Genomic DNA, 21,837 nt, shown 5'->3' with positions numbered 1-21,837 from the left:
GTTAGCAGTGCCCTGATTATATCTCAGATGCTAAAATGGATTGTGGGCCTCAGAGCATGGAAAAGAGACTCTTGATTTTAAAAACAAAAAGTAATCCAGAATCAAAAGATCAGTTTTTAGGCTAGGCCACCACCCCCTTAGTTCCAATTAATTATATTTTAGATATATGACTCACCAATCATTTCAGACATCTTTTATCTGTCTTATTTAATCCCATAAAAATAGTTCAATTATAATTATAAATAGAATTACAATAATCTTTACCTCACTTCTCCCTTACTCATGCTCCCAGCTCCCACACATCCATACCTGCTTCTACCATCCACCTTCTTCTCTGTACCATTAATCGCTATGGAGTCAAGAGCATCATTGCGGAAACCTGATGCTGTTTACACATGTCAAGGAGCCTTGACCCTCAGGTCTGTCAGGACCCTCTGATAGTAGTATCAGATTTCTTACAACCAGGATAGTGAGGGGTCTGGAAACCATGTCATATGAGGACAGACTGAAGCAACTGGGGATGGTTAATGGTGGAAACAGTTGTTGTTTGCCCTTCATTTTTGAAGAGGACCATTGATATCTTGGGTGATGTCTTAACTTGCATTGGATTTAAGTGAGGCATAGTTGTGCAAAGTCATCAGCCTCACTCTCCCTTCTTGAGTCATCAAAGTCCAGCGGCAAGAGAAAAGTTGGAGTCTTCAATGTCTGACCAAGATCTAAGAGCTCCACAGCACCTGCCTCAGCTGCCCATTCCACCAGGGAAAGCCTTCACATGCTGAGGTAGACATCCCCTTAACTCACTGGTAGGCTTGACCAAAGGGACATGTGGTCTTCCAAAATCTAAAGGCCTGCCACATAGGGACAATAAAGTTGACTTACACTCTGTGTAGCTCTAAACTATAAAACTGGATGGAAGCTCTAGGAAAAACGGATTTCTGTTTAACTTAAGAAAAAACTTCCTAACAACTATAATTGTCCAAAAATGAGATGTTATCTCATAAAGTAGTGAGCTTCCTGTAACTGGTCATTTTTAAGCAGAAACAGATTAGTCATCTGCCAAGGATATCTTCAAGGGGGTTCCTATAATAAAAATTATAATACTAATAATAATAATAACACTTTAAGGCTCGTGAAGCACTTTACATACATCCATATTTAAACTCCATAACAACCCTGTGAGGTAAGGGCTACAGATACAGTTTTCCCCATTTAACGGATGAGAAAACTGAGACTCAGAGAAATTAAGTCACTTATACATGATAACACAGTTTAGTAGCAGAGTCTAGATTTGAATCCAAGTCTTATAGATTCCAAGTCTATCACTCTCTCTGCTCTGCCATAATGGCACAAGCTGCATTGGTAGGGATATCAGATTAGATGGCATCTTGTGCCAGCCTAGAGGCCCTATATGCCTCATAACATTGCTTCATTTTTATACCACCTTCACATATTGGGTTTTTTCATCGATACCACTTTGCCTAGTTTTTCTAGGTTCCCTATGATCAGCACTCATGAAAAAAGGAAAGATTTTAGGGTTTCCTCCATTCATAGAATTCTAGAGTAGAAAGTGTGACAGTTAAAAATTTCTGAGAGACCTAGTTTCTGGGTAATTTAATTATTTTCTTAATAAGGCCAGCATGTTTATTAATAAAAGGGTGGTCATTTGACAGTCTCTCTTAGACCAAAGACCCCTAATGGCAGTAGGCTCACAGCTTGTATGCCATTGGAGCAGTAAGTGTTCCTGAGGGGTACTGATCAACTTTGATTGGTTAAGACAATGGGAAATGGACTACATTAAAATGAGGGGTTTGGGGTGCATGACTTGGGTCACCTAAATCTTGGTCAAAGAGACATCAATTTCCATATCACCTGTATTGACAAAATGGAGAATCAAAATTTCCTCTGACCTGTCTGAACTAACACAATGAACAGAAATACACCCATTAGCCCAAACTTAGAATTTTATTTACCATCTGATTAGACCTTGGCCTGGATAAATCTTTAAGAGAAATTTCCCACACTGGTTGGTATCTGGATGAGAAAGTAGAAAAGGAGAAAAACCTCAGTCCTGATTCAATAATTAATTATTCATTTCTTTCCTCCTCCCCTTTCCCTGAAAACACCCCCACCCTCTTGATGACTTAAATGAATGGTTGCAATGAAGTACTTTCAGAGAAATACATAAAAAGGAGACTGGAGTACCATAAGATGACAAGGATAATAAGTTTCACAAATTTAAAGATTCATATACTTTAATCATGGTCTAATGCAGCAATTAGTACTATACCACTAGGTCATCTCTTCATAATCCCTCTTGCCTCCTATGCGTGTAGCCTTGGCATGAACTATGAATTTGACTATAAATTTGGCCAGGATACTTTATCTGAGAAGCTTGTTCTCCAGATCTTAATTATAATTGGAGGATCACAGGACCACGGATCCAGGGCTGGAAGGAACCTTGGAGATCATCTAATCATCAACCCGTCATTTAGATGAAGGAACTGAGATGCAGAGGAGTTCTGTGTCTCACTCAGTGTCATGTAGGCCATAAGTTACAGAGCCTTAGGCCCAGCTCCTCTAACTCCCAATACTAATTGTTTAGTTGTTTCTGACTCTTTATGGTCCTGTTTCGGGTTTTCTTAGCAGACATACTGGAGTGGTTTGCCATTTCCTTCTCCAACTCAGTTTACAGTTGAGGAAACTGAGGCAGAAAGGATGATTTGCCCATGGTCACCCAGCTAATAAATGTCTGAGGCAAGATTTGAACTCACAAAGATGAGTCTTCTTGACTCCAGGCCTGGCACTCTATCTACTGTACCACCCAGCTGCTCAAATCCTAGGGCCTAGATAATTTCCTCCCATAACCCCTAGCTTGGTCATTTGGAAATACCTCACCCTGATATATCAGCTACATCCCAATTAAGAGGTACAGTCAGGTTTCCTTCTACCACCACTTCATTTCACTCCTTAACTTCTAAGGGTGTTTTCCTGCTCTAAGATCCTCTGATTATAGGACTTTGTTCTTAAAGACAATCACTCCCGCTGCATTGGTAGGTGACTTTGGATTTCACTTCCTTTAAGAAATGATTTAATAGTAATCATAGTAATAGCAGCATCAGCTAGCACCTATGTGTCACTTTAAGATTTATAAAGCACTTTATATATGTTATCTCAATCAATTTTATTTCAACTACTTTCCTCTATACTTCACAAAGCAGTTGCTCCCTTGTCTTCCTTATTTTCCTAACAGTCTCTAGTCTAATACAATAGAAAAAACACTGACTTTAGAGTCTGAAGTCCTGAGGTCATCTCACTTCTGTGAATCTCTATTTTCTCATCTGTAAAATGGACATAATAAGACTTATCCTGTCAACCTCACAGAGTTGTTGGGAGAACTAATAATTGTTTACTTGCATATAAGACATTAAGGCTTGAGGGTTCCTTTCCATATGTCCTCTCACTGGAGCCTAAAATGCAAGAATGAATGTGGAATATCTAATAAAGTATCATTGAAATGTGAGTTTTTATTACTATTGGGTCTTTGCTGTGTCTGAGATCAGTCATCTCATCACATTTAAATGCATATTGTTCTTCCTGTGTGTGCTGGCAAGAATCAAAGGCTTGGAGGAGTTATTGCCATATTTTTTTCATGTAATGCCACCAACTAGAGAAATTAGATGTGGTAAAAAGGCAGATTGGTTTTAGTTTCAGTAAGTTATTTTCTTCCAAACCCCTTTATAATCAGATAGAGGAGAAAAAAAAATAAAACAGCCCTGGGAAAAATTCACGGAATACTCAGGTATGGTTGTATTCTAGTCAAAATGCTGTCTGTGTCAAGAGCAAGTCAATTACAATAAGTCTTGCCAATCCTGGAAGCTTTCGGAGAAGCTATAGAAATATGAAATGAAGATAAAACTAATAATAATATCCAGCATTCATATGGTATTTTAAGATTTACAAAGTACTTTATATAGGTTATCTAATTTGATCCTCACAACAGCCTTGTGACTTAGGCGCTATTATTCTCCCTATATTTACTGATGAGGAAACCAAGGTAGACAGAGATTTAGTGATTTCCCCAGGGCCATACAACTTTCTGAAGCAAGATTGAACTCAAGTCTTCCTGACTCCAAATCTACCTCTATCTCCTATACCACCTAGCTGTTTTTATACTCACATTAAAGGTCTGGGGATAAGAATGTATTATGTTAGAGCATTCTTAAGTTGCTGAATAAATAATAGCTAACATTTACATATAGTGTTTTGAGGTCTGCAAAGCCCTTTATTTGCATTATATCATTTGGTTCCCATGACAACCCACGGAATAACTATTACCTTTCCCCTGTTAGAAAGTAAGTTGTTTCACTTATATCTTTGTATCCCCAGCATTTAGCACAGTTCCTGGTATATAGCAGCTGCTTAATAAATGACTATGATTGATTGATCCTCATTTTATTTGTAAGGAAACTGAGGCTTACTGAGATTAAGTGAATCACCTATGGTATGCTATCAGGATTTGAACCCAAGACTCTCCTGATGATCAGTGCAGTACTTCCAGCTCTTCACCTTCTTTCTTCTCCATGTAAAATGAGAATCGATTTTCAGGACTTGAAGTCTCTGATAATAGGGGAGTATTTACTCTGGATAAGTCATTTAACCTCTCAGGGTTCTAGACAACATTCCGATGCTATGTTGATGAGAAGTTGCTGATCTGCATTGGTAGAAACCATTTCCTTGCCAGGAGTTCCCTACGCTGATGAAAGCACAGGTTTAATTTTTGAAATTGTCTTATTACATCAGTCAATCACTAAGGATTTATTAAACGCCTACTTTGTGCCCAGCACTAAGTTCTAAGCTCTAGGGTTACGAAAAGAGGTAAAAGACGGTTCCCGCCCTCAAGGAGCTTCCAAACTAATAGGGGAGACAACAAACAAACATGTACAAACAAGCTATGTACAGGATGAATAAGAAATAATTAAGAGAAGGAAGGCATTAGGATTAAGAGGGGTTGAGAAAGGCTTCCTGTAGAAGATGGGATTTTAGTTGGGACTCAAAGGATACCTTGTAAATGTGAGGAAGGAGAGCATTCCAGGCATGGGGGACAGCCAGAGAAAATGCCCAGACCTGGGATGGAGTAGCTTGTTTGTGGAATAACCCGGAGGCCAGTGACACTTGATTGAAGAGTGTATAGAGGGGAGGAAGATGTAAGAAGACTGGAGGCTAAATTGTGAAGGGCTTTAAATGCCAAACAGAATATTTTGTATTTGATCCTGGAGGCAGGGAGCCACTGAAATTATCAAGTTGGGGCAGTGGGAACTTGACATGATGTGGCCTGCATTGTAGGAAAGTCATTTTGGTGCACAGTGGCTGATACATAGCGTGTGGGTGGTGTAACACTGTATCACTTTGGTGGTTATTATCCAGCATATGAGGTTGTATTTTCTACAGCATGTTGACACTGAAGCATTTAATGGACTCAAGGTTATGTATTTACTCTTAGAAGAGTTCTTCAATATATTGTTTTTCAGTTTTCATTATAGCAAAATGCTCTCTTTGGATTTAAGGATCTAGATAAAATCTCTGGGAGAGCTAGGTTATTTTTCTAAAGTTCTTAATATTCTAGAAGTGAAACATTCCAGGAAGATTTGGCACAGTACATTTTTAAAACTCCTTTCCATGGTGGTTGGAGCTGAGGGCACAGGGGTTAGGTTGGGGAAAGCTTGTTTGAATAACATTCTCTTTTAGATGTTGGTTATCTCTTTCACTGGACTCCTGTGTGCTTTAGTTTTAAGGCACTCTAACAGCAATCTTTGCAGCACCATAGAATCTTATCTTATGGGGTAATTTCTTTCATTTGAATGGAACAAGTTTAGCCAATGCCTAACTAAGATTATGAGTTGAGCACTGACTTCTGCCACATCAACCTACTGTAAAAAAGGATTGCTTTGTAGTTCACTTTCCCAGAGTAACATTTTTATCAAGTGGTCACTTGCCATGAAAAGACATCTGAGGATCTGAGAAATATAAATTTCCCATGAGGATGGACCAGCTAGGGCCCGGGAGCACATTGTTCTGAGTTTGTAACTGCATTGTTCTCACTGGGACTTGGGCTTTTAGAGGGTTGTACTACTGAGACTGAGCAGTGAATCAAAAATATAAATGCCAGAGGAAGGCTTTTAGCTGATGCCCAAAAGGCCCTCAAGCTCACCTGTTTGTTGTTGTTCAGTCATTTTCAGTTGTGTCTGACTCTTCATGACCCCATTCAGGGTTTCCTTGGCAGCTCATTTTACAGACGAGGAACTGAGGCAAATAGAGCTAAGTGACTTGCCCCGGGTCACACAGCCAGTAAATATCTGAGGCTGGATTTGAACTGGGGGTCTTCCTGACTCCAGCCTCAGCCCTCTATCTGCTGTACCACCTAGCTACCCAAAGCTCACCTATAACCTTGAGCAAATCATTTTACATCTCTGGGCCTCAGTTTCCTCATTTGAAAAATGAGAGGGTTGTACTAGCTGGCCTTCCAGCGTTTGCTCTGTGACCTTGTTGTCTTCCCCTTTTCTCAAACAACCCATCGAGTTGCTGATTAATCATGTTTTTTTCCTGTTAAAGGCTGTCCCTGATGCCTGTTTTAACCAGATGGTTTTTAAAATAATTTTTTTACAGTTAATAAGCATTTATTTTCTCTCCCTCTCCCACTTCATTCCCTCACCCTGCTGAGAAGGAAAAAAGAAAAGAACAGGATCTTAGTAAGAAATATACGGCGAAAGAAATGAGAGAAATGATTATTAATTACCCATGATTTTGGGAGATCCAGAGTTGCCTCTTTTTCTAAAGTCCTCATTTTGAAGCTCAACCTCTGAAGGACTGGACTGATAGCAGATAGGATTAACATTCTCCTTGGTCCAGGTATTGTTACCCCACCCAACAATATCAGGAATTTGATCTAAGGTGAAACTTTTGGCCCTTTGTCTTCTGCTCAGGCTTAGGTGAGGGATATAGATCCCTTTTCTAGATTTCCCTGGAGGCTGGAGGTGATTTGGAAATAAATGAGAGGATCATATATCCCCTAGCCCGTCATTAGAATAGGTCCATCTCTCATTGTAATATTCATACTTTCTCATTACTTGTTAACCAATCAGAGTTGATTGCCACCCTCAGGAATACCCACTCTTCCGAGGATATATAAACTGTGAGTCCACCACCATGATGGGTCTTTGGCATTCGAAAATATCACTGACCATTTTATTAATAAAATGCTATTGCTATTAATAAAATGATTAGTTACCCAGAAACTATGTCTCTCAAACTTTTTAAGCATCACAGAAAACATATTGCCACACTGGCCGTAATCAAAAATGTATGTCTTATTCTGCATATTGAGTCCTCAGGATCTTAGTCCTCCAGGATCATGGTTAATCATTGTGTATTTTAGCTAGATATTATCTACATAAAAACTTTGGGGAGTAGTGACTTGTTGTTGGCCTATAGCTCCCAAGTGATATCTCTGTTTGTAGAATTGGTTCCTCATTATACAACTTGCATGGCCTCAATGATTCTTTCTTAGCCAGAAGAACTTATCCATATCTGAAATGTTTTCGAGAGATGACAATTGTATGCTCTTCACAAACTACCAGGTTAGTGATCCAAAATATTTTCCTGATTGGATTTGTTAACTCAGACTCTAACTGATGCACTAAGGATTGTGCAGTTAGTATTAATAATAATAATAATAGATGGAATTACAAGTATACATTGCTTTACATAATAGATGCAATCCTGAAAAATATAAATTAATATTTTGTAAATAGCTAGCAATCAATCAACAAGCATTTACACATGCCTACTATGTGACAGATATTGTTAGGTGTTGGAATATAAACACAAAGCAATCCCTGCCCTCTATTATCTTAGATCCTAATAGGGGTGGTGATACATACATATATGTATGAATAAAATATATGCTTTGTACAGATGGGGAGATTTAGAAAAGCCCTATGCATGAGTTGTGCTTGAGCTGTCTTGAAGGAAATCATTTACTTGTATTCCATGGGATAGAGGTGAGGAGGGAATTCATTCTAGGCATGGGTGACAACCAGTTAGTTCAAAGGCACGGAGATAGGAGATGGAGTATATATGAGTTAATACAAGAAGGCCAGTTTGACTGAAGAAGTCTAAAAGGAAGGTAGATTGGGCAATGTTGTAAAGAGCTTTAAAAACCAAACAGAAGAATTTATATTTGATCCAAGAGGTAAATGGGAAACTACTGGGGTTTGTGAATAGGGGATTAACAGAATTAGACCTGTACTTTTGACAAATTACTTTGACAGTTGCATGGAGGATGGATTGCAACGGGGAGAGATTTGGTACAGGAAAACCAATTAGGAGGCTACTACAATAGTCTAGGTGTGAGGTAATAAGATAATAATTGAATTTGTGTGATGACTGTGTGAGTGAGGAGAAAGGGGGAAATGTGAGATATGTCGTGGGGTAGAAAAAACAAAAATATGACACCTGATTGACTACACTAAATGAGTAAGCAGTAGAAAGATGACTGAGGTTTGGAATCTTGGCAATGGGGAGAATGGTGTTGCTCTTGACAGAAATAGGGAGGTTGACGAAGTGGCTGGTATTGAGGGGAAAGATGTTTAGTTTTGGTTTGGACATGTGGAGTTGGAGATGCCTATGAAATATCTAGTTCTAAATGTCCAAGAGGTAATTGACGATGTAGGACAAGAGCTCAAGAGAGAATAGGGCCAGATATATAAAACTGATGGTCATCTTCACAGAGAAGTTAACTAAACCCATCAGAGCTGCCAGGGTCACCAAGTGTGAAACTGTCTAAACATGATACAGGAGGGCCAAGAACAGAGCCTTGGGTTACATCAGCAATTAAAAGGTTATGATATGGATGACGAAAGGAAACAGAAGAAGCAGTCAGACAGATTGGAGAAAAGCCAAGAAAGAGCAGCGCTATCAAAACCTAAAGAAGACAGAGTGTCCAGGAGGAGATCATGGACAGTCAACAGTGTCAGATGCTTCATAGAATTCAGGAAGGAAAGGCCATCAGATTAGACAATTAAAAGATCAATAGTGATTTTAGAGAGAGCGATTTCAGTTGATGATAAAGGGGGAAGCCAGACTGCATAGTGAAGTAAAAAGCAAGGAAAGTGGAGGCACCAAGCATAGATAACTGTTTCAAGGAGCTTGGCTGAGGAAAGGAAAATATAGGAGGATAGCTAGAGGAGATGGTAGGATCTGGTGAGTTGTTATTGTTGTCTAGGATGGAGGAAACTTGGGTGTGTATAGAGACAATAAAGAAGATCAGATAGGGAGAGTCTGGTGATTAGAGATGGGGAAAAAAGATTATTGGGGCAATCTGCTGAAGCTGATGAGAGGTAATGGCTTAGAAAACAAATTAGAGGGGTTGACCTTGGCAAGAAGAGGGACTACCTCTTCTTAAAGATGGGAGTAAAGAAAAAGATAGAGGGGGATGATACCAAGGTATTTCAGTAGGAGGAAGAAGGAAAAAAAGTGAGTTCATTTCAAATAGTCTTGAACCCAGAATTTTAAACTGGAATATATTTTTTTTTCATTTTGACATAATTTGTTTATTGTAAGATAATTTACAAATATTTTGTCTTCCATGTACACCATGGATCATGTACACAATGGAGTTCTTCTGACAAACAAAAGTAGGCTAAACTAATTAGCTTGCTTCATGTTTCATGTCTTTACCTCTTGAATTTGGATAAAACTTGAACCCGTTAGTTCAGAGCTGCAGCACCAGAGATGATTTCAATCACCTCCTTGGTGATGACAGCTTGGCAAGTACAATTAAATGTCAAAGTCAACTTATCAATCATCTCAGAGACATTTTTGCTAGCGCTGTCCATAGCCATCATTCTTGCACTCTGTTCACTGGTGGTGGGCTCCTTTAGAGTGTAGGAGGTGATGTTTGCCAGGCTATACTCTTGATAGTTTTGCAACACATCAGCATCAATGTCATCATAAATATTCATACTCTCAGCATTTGCATTGGTATTTAGGGAAAAGATGGGTGTCTCTTCTGTCTTGTGAGAGATAACAGACCTGAATCTATTAAAAATAATAGATCCTTTATCAAACTCATATCCAGAACTTAGTAGTTCAAGGGCAGACTGAAATATCTCCAAAGGTAGGGGGCTTCCTCCCCACTTCTTTACATGTCACCAAAAAGTGGTCAGAGTGAGTCCTATGAAGTATGCCTCTGATTTTCTCACCAACTCCAACAATCATAACTTCTTTCCCAGCTGCCATGAGGGTAGCAACCTCATTGCTCATCAGTTTAGCAAGTGAGGAATGGATAGCACCACGAAGGCCTCAATCTGAGGATATACCAGTAATAAAGTGTTTCTTTGTGTCTTCTGCAGCCTTAATACCACCTTTTTCATAAAGAGCCAAAGATCCACCTCCATACACTCTGGCTGGTTTCAGCTGTCTCTCAGCTTGGGCATACTTTGCAGCTGCCACCATTTTCATAGACTTGGTAATTTTCTAAATGTTTTTGATTTACTTCAATATCCTGGCAATATCTTTTAGGGTTACCATATTTCTGACTTGAATCCATTGCGGCTGCAGAGCCCAGGCAGAGGAACCTGCAATGGTAGTTTGACAGAACATGATGGTACCAGCCCTGCTGAAGGTCTGGCAGACGAACCAAGAATATATTATATTTAAGGGAATCTTGTGAATACTTTCCTAAAAGAAGGCGGTGTAATAGGAGAAAATGCCTTGGCTGAAAATCAGAAGCCCTGGGTTCTAGATCCAGATCTGCCACTAACTATTTGTATTACTTTTTTTTTTTTTCAGCAAGTCACTTAGCCTTCTGGGGCCTCAGTTTCCTTATTGGTAAATTGAGGTGATTGAACTTAGATTGCTGCTAGAATCCCTTATGGCTCTCAGAATCACAGATATTTAGAGTAAGAAGGAGCCTTAGTAGCCACCTATTCTCATCCATAGGAATTCCTCACTGTAACATACCTAATGAGTACTAACATTTGAAGAATCTTTAGAAATCTCTGTAAAGTTAATAATTACTTCCTGATTTATTTTTGTGGGGTGAGGTGGGTGTGATGCCAAATTTAGATGCTCATATGTTGTACTTCATTATAAAATAGTATTCCTGTAATGCTGAAATTTACAAATGGCTTCTATCCTAAACACACATTCTCCTTTGTAAAGAATAGTATGTTGGGGCAGCTAGGTGGCGGAGTGAGTAGAGCACTGGCCCTGGAGTCAGGAGGACCTGAGTTCAAAATCCAGCCTCAGATACTTGACACATTTACTAGCTGTGTTACCTTGGGAAAGTCACTTAACCCCAATTGCCCTGCCTTCCCCCTCTCAAAAAAAAAAAAAAAAAAAAGAGAATAGTACGTCATTAATTTAGGATTTCTGGTAACACTAAAAGCTCAGGAGACTTATTTTTCTCCTACTCAATAAAATCATGTCTATGGAAGACATGTATAAGTCTTTCCTCAAGTGATATTGTTTTTGGCTATGTTGCAGGGATATGGAAGCCTGAAATCTCATGTGTTCATTTTCATTGTGAAAGAGAAACTTCACCACTTAACAAGGAGTTTCTGACCAGAAGCTCTTTAGCAACAACTATCATTTAAAAAAAAATGCCTAAAATGTTCCCCACCTCCTCCCTTGGCCTCTTCTCTTTCCCTGTGTTATCCCCTTCTTTCCATGTTCAGTTCCTATAGCACACTCTTTCCTTTCTCCAATCTCTTCCATCTCCATTCCCTATAGAGAGGTTCAAATATTCCCCCATGATGAGTAATCAAAACTGATTTTGCTTGGTAGAAAAGTCTGAGGTCAATCAGAAAATGCCCACGTACTGCAATAACCAACTTTCTTTGGAAATGTGCTCAACAGTGCCTGAACTGATCACCATCAACAGCATCTTTCACCCAAGTACCATGTTAGGCAAAATCCATTTGCCATGGAAACTACTACTGCCCCTAATTACATCCATCCTTTGCTTTAAAGGAAACAGATTCTGGACATTGAAGAGGTACAACTGGCCTTCTGAAACTTACATTTCCCCTCTCACTTCCAATGTCAGCTGCATAAATGTTTCCACCAAGCAACAGAAATGCCCTTGGGCTCCACAATACAGAAATCCATTAGGAAATAAATAAGCCCATCTGCATTTGGCTAAAGCCATTCCTGCTATGCAATTATTGTCACTGGAGACAGCTGTCCCTGCAGTAAGATGGCAGAGCAAGGACCATGTTCTCACAAGCATCTGCCACTGCTGCAGCATTTTGCCTCTGGTTCCATCTACTGTCATCATGGACTTCACTGGCACATGGTCATTTTTTCAGTCATTTTTATCAGCTTACAGGGAAAGAGGTCGTTGCAAGTAGAAAATGTGATTCTAGGGCAAGGATATTCATTGTCTCTACTTCCTCCCTACCTGCTGTCTCGTTTCTCAGTCCCTTGCAGTATGGCTTCTGACCCCATCCTACTGTTTTCTCAAAGATTACCTAATTGTTCAATCCTAGGACTTTGTTTCATTCCTCATCCCATTTGGCTTTTATGTAGCTTCTCTTCCTGAATTCCCTGTCCTCCCTCAGCTTCTGCTCTCTTCCAGTTAATCCTCTTACCTTTGTAACCTCTTCAATTTCTTTCACTGATTCATCCTTCTCTTCCCTTCTAAGCATTGGTCTTCCTCAAGGTTCTTTCCTGACTATATTTCTCCTTGCTGTCTCCCTTAGTTGTTTCATCAACTTTCAGCCCTATTCTCTCCTGAACTTCTGCCCACTATCTCCAGATGTCTGCTACACATTTCCATTGGATGGCCCATAGGCATCTTAAACTCACCTTGCTCAAAACAAAACTCAGAATCTACCCACCCCATTTAAACTTTATTCCAAACATCCCCATTTTTGTTGCAATAACCACCATTCTTCCGTCAATTAATCAAAATCTTGAAGTCATTTGTGACTCTTCACTCTCTCTCCCTCCCAACCAATTAGTTGCCAAGTCTTATTAATTCTATCTCCCTAACACCTCTTATAATGATCCCCCTTCTCTTCACTCACATGGCCACTACACTAATTCAGGTCCTCGTCATTTCTTGCCTGTTACAAAATCATCCTTATTTCTTTCCCTGTTTCCTGTGTCCCCTCTTCCCCATACTTCACACGAACACACACATAAGAAATCAATATTCCTGAGTCACAGACCTGTTCGTGTCACTACCCTCCTCAACGTTCATTAGCTCCCTATTACCTCTATCCTAGAGGAAAATGCAAACTCCTCTTTCTGGAATATAAAGCCCTTCAAAATCATACTCTTATAATCTGTTTCCAGTCTTATTTCACATTACTCCTCCTCACATGTTCTATCTTCTAATCAAACTATACTATTTAAGCAGAGCAAGCCATCTCTTTCCTCTGCACATTTGCACAGTCTGTCTTCCTGCCTAATATGTATTCGCTCTCTCTTCAACCTCCCTCTTCAGAATGTCTTTACTCATTCAGCGCTCCACTTCAACTTCCACTGCCTACCTAATTCCGCTGGCTGAGAGCATTGTTCTTTCCCTCTTCAAATTATCACCAAGTTTCCTGTCTGGATCTCCTGTTTCCCCAACTCTCCTTACCTGTTAGTATTTATACCACCCTCCCCTAAATAAAACAACTTATTGAGCAAATATATTGTTTTCTTTTTATCTTTTAATGCATAGAATTTAGCCCAATGCTTTGATATGGTAAGCAGTTAAGTATTTGTCCAGTTAGTGAATGAATTGTAAGAGGCTGTTTTAGTTGCATGGCATAACTTCAAGGGAGGAAATGTTCTTGAATCATAGTGACAGAAACATGTAGGAAGGTCAGAACGCAGGTCTAAAAATAGCAAATGGGCCTTTTGATTACTAAGAAACATTTTGTATACTGGAATGGTTTATTTTTTTTAAAAAAGGTGTATAGGAGGTGAGATGAATGGGGTCTAACAGCCACTAACTATGCAATTATATTGCTTTTTAAAAGTTAAGACCATCCTGTGCTTTAAATTGTGTCATGGCAGTCTCAAAATACATTCAAGTTCAATAAAAATCAAAGAGAAGGAGAATGCAAGCCTCATTGCTCAGACAATTGATGGCTTTGATGGAAGTGTTCTACCAAACCTTACAACCTGATACTGTTATTTAGACAAGTGGGGACAAGAAGAAAAGAAAAGCTTTCAGTGGTAGAACATTCTGTCCCAAACTTGTGCCAGTAAGCCTGGGAAAGTCACAAGACAGATGATCTTTCTCACCAAGAATCTCTTTTATTTTTTATTTTTTGGACTAGGTAAAAGAGGTCACTCTTTGCCCCATTTCTTACCTAGCCTTAATCACTGAATGGGCATTGCCTCATTCAGAGTGAGACCTGAGAAAGACTGTAGCTTAAAAAAGCCAAGGTCGCCCACTGAATCCAGGTCCATCTCCTGTCATCCTGATCTATATCTTGCCATTGGATGACTCCAGAGGATAAAGTGAGGCTGGTGACTTTGCACAGCCTTCCCTCACTTAAATCCAATTTACTTGCTAGTCACAGCATCACCTTCCTGATGTCATGGTTTTCTTTGAGAATGAAGGACAAACAACAAAAACAGCAATCTTATTCCATATGGTCTACCTTAGAACCCCTCCCACTTCCACTTCCAGGTGCTCCTTAAAGTTAGCCCATTACTGCCTAACACTACCTTTCCTCCTCTACATTGCCTTGACTCTAATGGTCCCAACTTCTTTCTTTTTAAAATTATTTCTTTTTAAATTTTGAATTCTGAATTATCTTCCTCCCCCCAGCCCCACCCCATACCCATTGAAAAGGCAAGAATCATGATATGAATCATATTTGTGAAATCATATAAAGCATATTTACATATTAGCCACATAGCAAAAGATTTTTAAAAAGCAGGAAAAATATAGAAAGTCGAGAAACTATGTTTCAATCTGAACTCAGATTCTACCAGTTCTTTCTCTGAAGGTGAATAGCATTTTTCATCATAAATCTTCTGGGGTTATCTTGAATCATTGTATTGATCAGAATAGCTAAGTCAATTACAATATTGCTGTTACTTGGTATAATGTTCTTCTGATTCTGCTCACTTCACTTTTGCATCTGTTCATGTAAGCCTTCCCAGGTCTTTTTGAAATCAGCCTCCTAATCATTTCTTATAACACAATAGCATTCCATTATGATCATATACCACAACTTGTTCAACCATTCACCAACTGAGTAATCCCTCAATTTCCAATTCTTTGCCAGCAGAAAGAGATGCTATAAATATTTTGTACGTGTAGGTCCTTTTCCTTTTTCTTTAATCTCTTTGGGATACAGACCTAGTAGTGGTATTGCTCAATCAAAGGGTTTGCACAGTTCGATAGCCCTTTGGGCATAGTTCCAAATTTTTCTCCAGAATGATCGGATCAGTTCACAACTCCACCAACAGTTCATTGGTGTCCCAATTTCCTAACCTGTCTTAATGGTTCACCATAGTCTGTTCCCAGTGTGCCCAAGCAGATTTTTTCCCCTCTCTAGTATCAATCTTAGCAAAATTCTTCTGGAGATTGGACTTCCCTCAGTTTTGGGTGTAGGTGCCAGTGGGCTTTCTAGCACTACTGTTTTTCCCCCAAGGATCCTAGGTAGGGTGGCAATAGAACCTTGATGTCTTAGATGTTCCTTACAGGTTCAAGTAAGGACAAGTATTAGGCTTCTCACATTGGTCCTAAAGAGCAGAGACTAAACTGTAGCCACCTGAATAGAGCAGCTGCTAGAAATAAGTTGGTCACATTATTGAAAAAGGGGGGAAGGGGTATTTGCAAAAGAGTTAACCAATGGTCCTAGGATTATAGATATAGATAGAGGTAGAAGGGATCGTAATGGTGGAGTCCAACTCTACATTTTACAGATGGGGAAACTGAGGCACGTGGGGTAAAGTGACTTGCTCAGGGTCACACAGCTAGTATCTGAGGTGGGGTTTGGGCATGTCTTCTTGACCTAGTTCCTCACTCTATTATGACATGCTGCTATGTAAGTTGACTTAGAGTATGGTTTCAATCTGTCATTATCTGTGTTATGGCCTAGGACCTTTGTGATACCCCACATTCATTTTTAACTCTTTTGTCTTAGCATAATACTGATATTAAACAATATGATTTCATTTGTTAAAATAGTATCACTTTAGCCACATTGCAGCACTCTACTTTGATGTTTTAGGTCACAATCAATGAGGTCTTTTAACCTTTCATAATGTGGAATATAGGGTAGATATTTCATTTCTACCTTGCAATATTTCATTAACAATGGAATAGACAATAAAAAGGATAGTCCATATATTATCTGAGAAGTGTATTAGGTAACAGTGAGTATATAACATTCATAAGTAAAAAATGCTATAATGGGATTATATACATATATGACATGATGTGTAAATATGCCATATATTGAAGAGGTATGTGTACATGTGGATATTATACAATGCGGCGTAATGAATGAAATGCAGGACTTGGGACCAGGAAGACCTGGGTTCACATCCCACCTCTGACTCATTAGCTGTGTGACCATGAGATGAGTCATGGTCTAAGGTTAATTCTCTAAGGTGGTCAAGTATATATGGGTTTGTGGTCTTCAACAATGGAGGAATTCCCCACAACAAAAAATTCATAAGTTGTTAATGTTGTAGCATATATACACGTCTATGAATATACAAGGTATCCCACAAGTCTTAGTGTCATTTTAAGTTCAGTAGCTTAAATAATAGCTTAATAATACTAAATCATAAATAATAGCATAATAATAACGCATTTGTTTAAATGATAGCTTAATAATGTTGAAAAATAAATAATAGCTTAATAATAATAATTCAACAGCTTAAAAGATAGGTAAAAATTGTACTAAGACCTTTGGGATACCCTATGTTCATTTTTAACCCTTTTGTTTTAGCATAATGCTGACATTAAATTATGATTTCATTTGCTATAATAGAATTGCTTTAGCCATACCATTTAGCTATCTTTGTGTTATATTTTATTTTAAAATTTCCATAGATTGCTTTGCCTATTATTTTGAGATTCTCACACACTGCTATCAAGTCAGACTCTAGAGTGTTGCAAATTTAAATTGAAGATTTGCAAAAAGCTAATTTGGCATCACTCTGATACTTTTGGGTAATAAAAAGGTACAATCTCTGCAATCCATCTTGGGTATTAACTTCCCGACTCAAGGTTCTTGATTAAGATTTCAGTTCACTCTGATTTTTTTGTATGGGATGGAAGTCACAGGGGAAAAGAGAAAGGACTATAGTTGGATATTATTATTCATTTATCCTTAAATAAAATTGCATAATAACACACCTTAAGTGGAAATTATTGTAAATTGAGGGCTCAGTTTCCATCTCAAGGGCACAACATCGATCACATAGCCATGAGACATGGCCATTCACTGAATCTTTGCCAAGTTAATAAGCCAAATAAAATTGAAATAAATTGTCCTGTGATGAAAGCACTAGCAACCTGCTCCCTGGTCAAGGCTAAGCCTAGAAAGGTCCATGCCATTACATATTTCCCTGCACATACTCTTTTTTACATGTTTCATGGATAATTAAATATAGTAGAAAAAAATACTTGGGTGGAAATCAAGATACCTGGGTCCCAGTGCTACCTCACCACTGTGAGGATTAAAATTGTCCAACCTACAATAAAAGAGACTGAGACAGAGCTCTAAGCCAATGGCACTTTAGTAAAGGGTCCAAGGTCCCCTCTAATGAAGTGAACCTCAGATCTTCCTCATGATCTGAGATAGCCCCTTGTTCTAGGACCTGGTTTTTATAGAGTTTGATACCCAAATACGCAAAAGAGACATGGTAAAATACAGAAGCTCACTGGTTGATAGACCTTGCTCTTGAGAGCCAAAAATGACTGATCAGCAGGAGGTTGGGTGAAGCATGGGGCATCTCCACTAACTAAGTGGCTCATGTTGGACTAGAAAGAACGATCCAGAGGTACAAAAATAAGTTGGGGGAACTTTCCAAAGCATTAAGGCATCCCACCCATGCTGTGTTTGGACATGGTATTTGAGCACGAGATGTTTTGTCAGCCTTATTGTGGTTGCATAAGTGAGCCTCATAACTTGGTAAATAAGTAGTGAACATTACATTCAAGTTTGAGGCCCACTATAAGAACCTATCTACCCCATATGATTTATGTAAAATATAAAACTGATTAATATTGATTGTAATAGAGTAGGGGTCCAAATTAATTATTTCTCACACCACCACTAACTATGAAAACTTAGGCAAATCATTTAACTTCCTTGGGCCCCAGATATACAGATGTGTGTGCGTGTGTGTGTGTGTGTGTGTGTGTGTGTGTGTGTGTGAGGGGTGGGGGCTGGAGTGAATTAAATACTCCCTTCTCTGAAACAGAGAGAGACTCCGTGTCCTTTTGTAGCTATGGGATCTTGAAAAGCCACAGTTACTGCTGAAGTGGCCTTGGTCTCCAAAAATCTTTTCAGATTATGCACCTGAAGATCTCAGCCTTTAAAATAGTAAAAGTCAAATTGGTTCATGGTTGGCATAGGAATGCTGCTTTTATGTTTATACAAGGTAGCTTTTTATGCAGTGGGCTGCCATTTGTTCCTAACGCTATTGGTGCCTTTAGAAGGCAAGGATTCTAGGATACTCTTTCTCTAGTTTCTTTCTTATCTCCCTAGCTCCAGATGCTTCCTGAGATGGGAGGACTCCCTCCCTTTTGGCTCTTTTACTCTGTTTCACAAACAGGAATAGACCCTTCAGCAATGCTTTATATTTTAATGGACTATAGTTGCTGTCTGTATGCAGAAGAGACACAACTTTACTTGTCTACCTCTAAGCATGTCCTATTGGGTCTTACTTGTGTATCACTATATGAAAGTAGGCCAGATATCCAAGAGAATCTTTCCTCTTGTTAAAATGCATATGGGCATTCTCTATAAAGTAGACTATAATATTGTCTTCAAAACAAATTATAAATACCAATGTGGACAGCAAGTAATCCATTTAGAGTTCAGATACAGATTGACTTAGTTTATATATATCGTCACAAATATTCTATATTAACATTGTAGGGAAAAATGATGAAAAGAAATAGTGTGGAGGGGGTGGAGCCAAGATGGCAGCTGGAAAGCAGGGACTTGCCTAGGGCTCTCCCCCAGGACCCTCCAAACACCTATAAAATGGCTCTGAACAAATTCTAGAACTGCAGAATCCACGAAATAGCAGAGGGAAGCAGGGCTCCAGCCCAGGACAGCTTGGATGGTCGCTGCGTAAGGTCTGTCGCACAGAGCTGGGAGCAGAGGGGAGCAGAGCCCAGCGTGTGCTGCACCTGGACCAACCACCAACCAGACCGGGAGCCAGGAGGAACAGGCCCTAGCACCCTGAATCAGTGAGCTGTGGCAGTTACCAGACTTCTCAACCCACAAACACCGAAGAGAAGAGAGAAGGTTAGTGGGAAAAAACGGCAGTGAAAGGAGTTCACAGTTTGGCCACTGCCCTGGGGTCAGTGGAGGTGGTGCAGCTACAGAACTCCAGATGCAGTTGCTTCCAGCCCCTGGCCCACCTGGTGGGAGGAATTAAGTGGTGGATCAGAGCTGGAGTGCAGAGCCTGCTCAGATCTGAGTCACCGTCCAAGCTGGCGGTTCTTGGGGGAGGAGGAGTGCTGCTGTGGCAGAGCTTGCTGTGTAGAAATAGCTCTGAAAAGAACAGTGCAGCCCCTCAAGCTTGGGACAAAGTACTCTATACTCTACATGCAGTCATACCCTGATGAAAAACTCAAGGGTCAAGTATTTGGCTGGGAACATGGCCAGGCCAAAAAAATTGACTCAGATTCAGACTCAGACTTTGGAATCTTTCTTTGGTGACAAAGAAGACCAAAATATACAGCCAGAAGAAATCAACAAAGTGAAAGCCTACATCAAAAGCCTCCAAGAAAAACATGAATTGGTCTCAGGCCATGGAAGAGCTCAAAAACAATTTGAAAAAGCAAGGTAAAGAAGTAGAGGAAAAATTGGGAAGAGGAATGACAGTGATGCAAGAAAACCATAAAAAAAGTCAATGACTTGTTAAAGGAGACCCAAAAATACTGAAGAAAATAACACCTTAAAAATAGACAAACTCAAATGGCAAAAGAGCTCCAAAAAGCCAATGAGGAGAAGAATGCCTCAAAAGGCAGAATTAGCCAAATGGAAAAGGAGGTCCAAAAGACCACTGAAGAAAATACTACCTTAAAAATTAGATTGGAGCAAGTGGAAGCTAGTGACTTTAGGAGAAATCAAGATATTATAAAACAGAACCAAAGGAATGAAAAAGTGGAAGACAAGTGAAATATCTCATTGGCAAAACCACTGACCTGGAAAATAGATCCAGGAGAGATAATTTAAAAATTATTAGGGTACCTGAAAGCCATGATCAAAAAAAGACCCTAGATATCATCTTTCAAGAAATTATCAAGGAGAACTGCCCTGATATTCTGGAGCCAGAGGGTAAAATAGAAATTGAAAAAATTCACTGATCACCTCCTGAAAAAGATCCCAAAAAGAAAACTCCTAGGAATATTGTCACCAAATTCCAGAGCTCCCAGATCAAGGAGAAAATACTGCAAGCAGCCAGAAAGAAACAATTTGAGTATTGTGGAAACACAATCAGAATAACACAAGATCTAGCAGCTTCTACCTTAAAGGACTGAAGGGCTTGGAATATTATATTCCAGAGGTCAATGGAGCTAGGATTAAAACCAAGAATCACCTACCCAGCAAAACTGAGCATCATGCTCCAAGGCAAAATATGGATTTTCAATAAAATAGAGGACTTTCAAGCTTTCTCAGTGAAAAGACCAGAGCTGAATAGAAAACTTGACTTTCAAACACAAGAATCAAGAGAGGTATGAAAAGGTAAACAAGAAAGAGAAATCATAAAGGAGTTAGTAAAGTTGAACTGTTTTGTTTATATTCCTACATGGAAAGATGTATATAATTCATGAGACCTCAGTATTGGGGTAGCTGAAGGGAACATACATATATAGAGAGACCGAGGGCACAGGGTAAGTTGAATATGAAGGGATGATATCTAAAAAAAGTCAAATTAAGGGATGAAAGAGGAATATATTGAGAGAGGGAGAAAGGGAGAGATAGAATGGGGTAAATTATCTCGCATAAAAGTGGCAAGAAAAAGCAGTTCTGTAGGAAGAGAAGAGGGAGCTGGTGAGGGGGAATGAGTGACTCTTGCTCTCATTGGATTTGACCTGAGGAGGGAATAACATACACAGTAAATTGGGTATCTTACCCCACAGGAAAGAAGGAGGAAGGAGATAAAAAAGGGGGGATGATAGAAGGGAGGGCAGATGGGGGAGGAGGTAATAAAAACCAAACACTTTCACAAAGGGACAGTCAAGGGAGAACATTGAATAAAGGGGGATAGGACAGGAAGGAGTAAAGTATAGTTAGTCTTTCACAACATGAGTATTGTGGAAGGGTTTTGCATAATGACACGCATGTGGCCTATGTTGAATTGCTTGCCTTTTTAGGGAGGGTGAGTGGGGAGGGAAGAGGGGAGAGAATTTGGAACTCAAAGTTTTAAAAGCAGATGTTCAAAAAAAAGTTTTTGCATGCAACTGGGAAATAAGATATACAGGCAATGGGGCATAGAAATCTATCTTGCCCTACAAGAAAGTAAGGGAAAAGGGGATGGGGGGGAGTGGGGTAACAGAAGAGAGGGCTGACTGGGGAACAGGGCAATCAGAATATATGCCATCTTGAAGTTTGGGGGGAGTGTAGA

The 21,837-nt window shown here is 39.4% G+C and overlaps 1 protein-coding gene and 1 pseudogene across 1 annotated transcript in view; one reads left to right on the top strand and one right to left on the bottom strand.

The window, feature by feature from the left end:
* The window catches only part of SLC35F3 (solute carrier family 35 member F3), a 543,205-nt gene that overhangs the window by 107,972 nt on the left and 413,396 nt on the right, over positions 1-21,837 (top strand). The window lies entirely within an intron of this gene.
* On the bottom strand, positions 9,765-10,659 carry LOC118848952 (annotated as a pseudogene).

This window comes from Trichosurus vulpecula, chromosome 4, assembly GCF_011100635.1.
Source record: "Trichosurus vulpecula isolate mTriVul1 chromosome 4, mTriVul1.pri, whole genome shotgun sequence".
NCBI lineage: Eukaryota > Metazoa > Chordata > Mammalia > Diprotodontia > Phalangeridae > Trichosurus > Trichosurus vulpecula.
The sequence above is the reverse complement of the archived record's forward strand: the minus strand, read 5'-3'. Positions and strand labels throughout refer to the sequence as shown.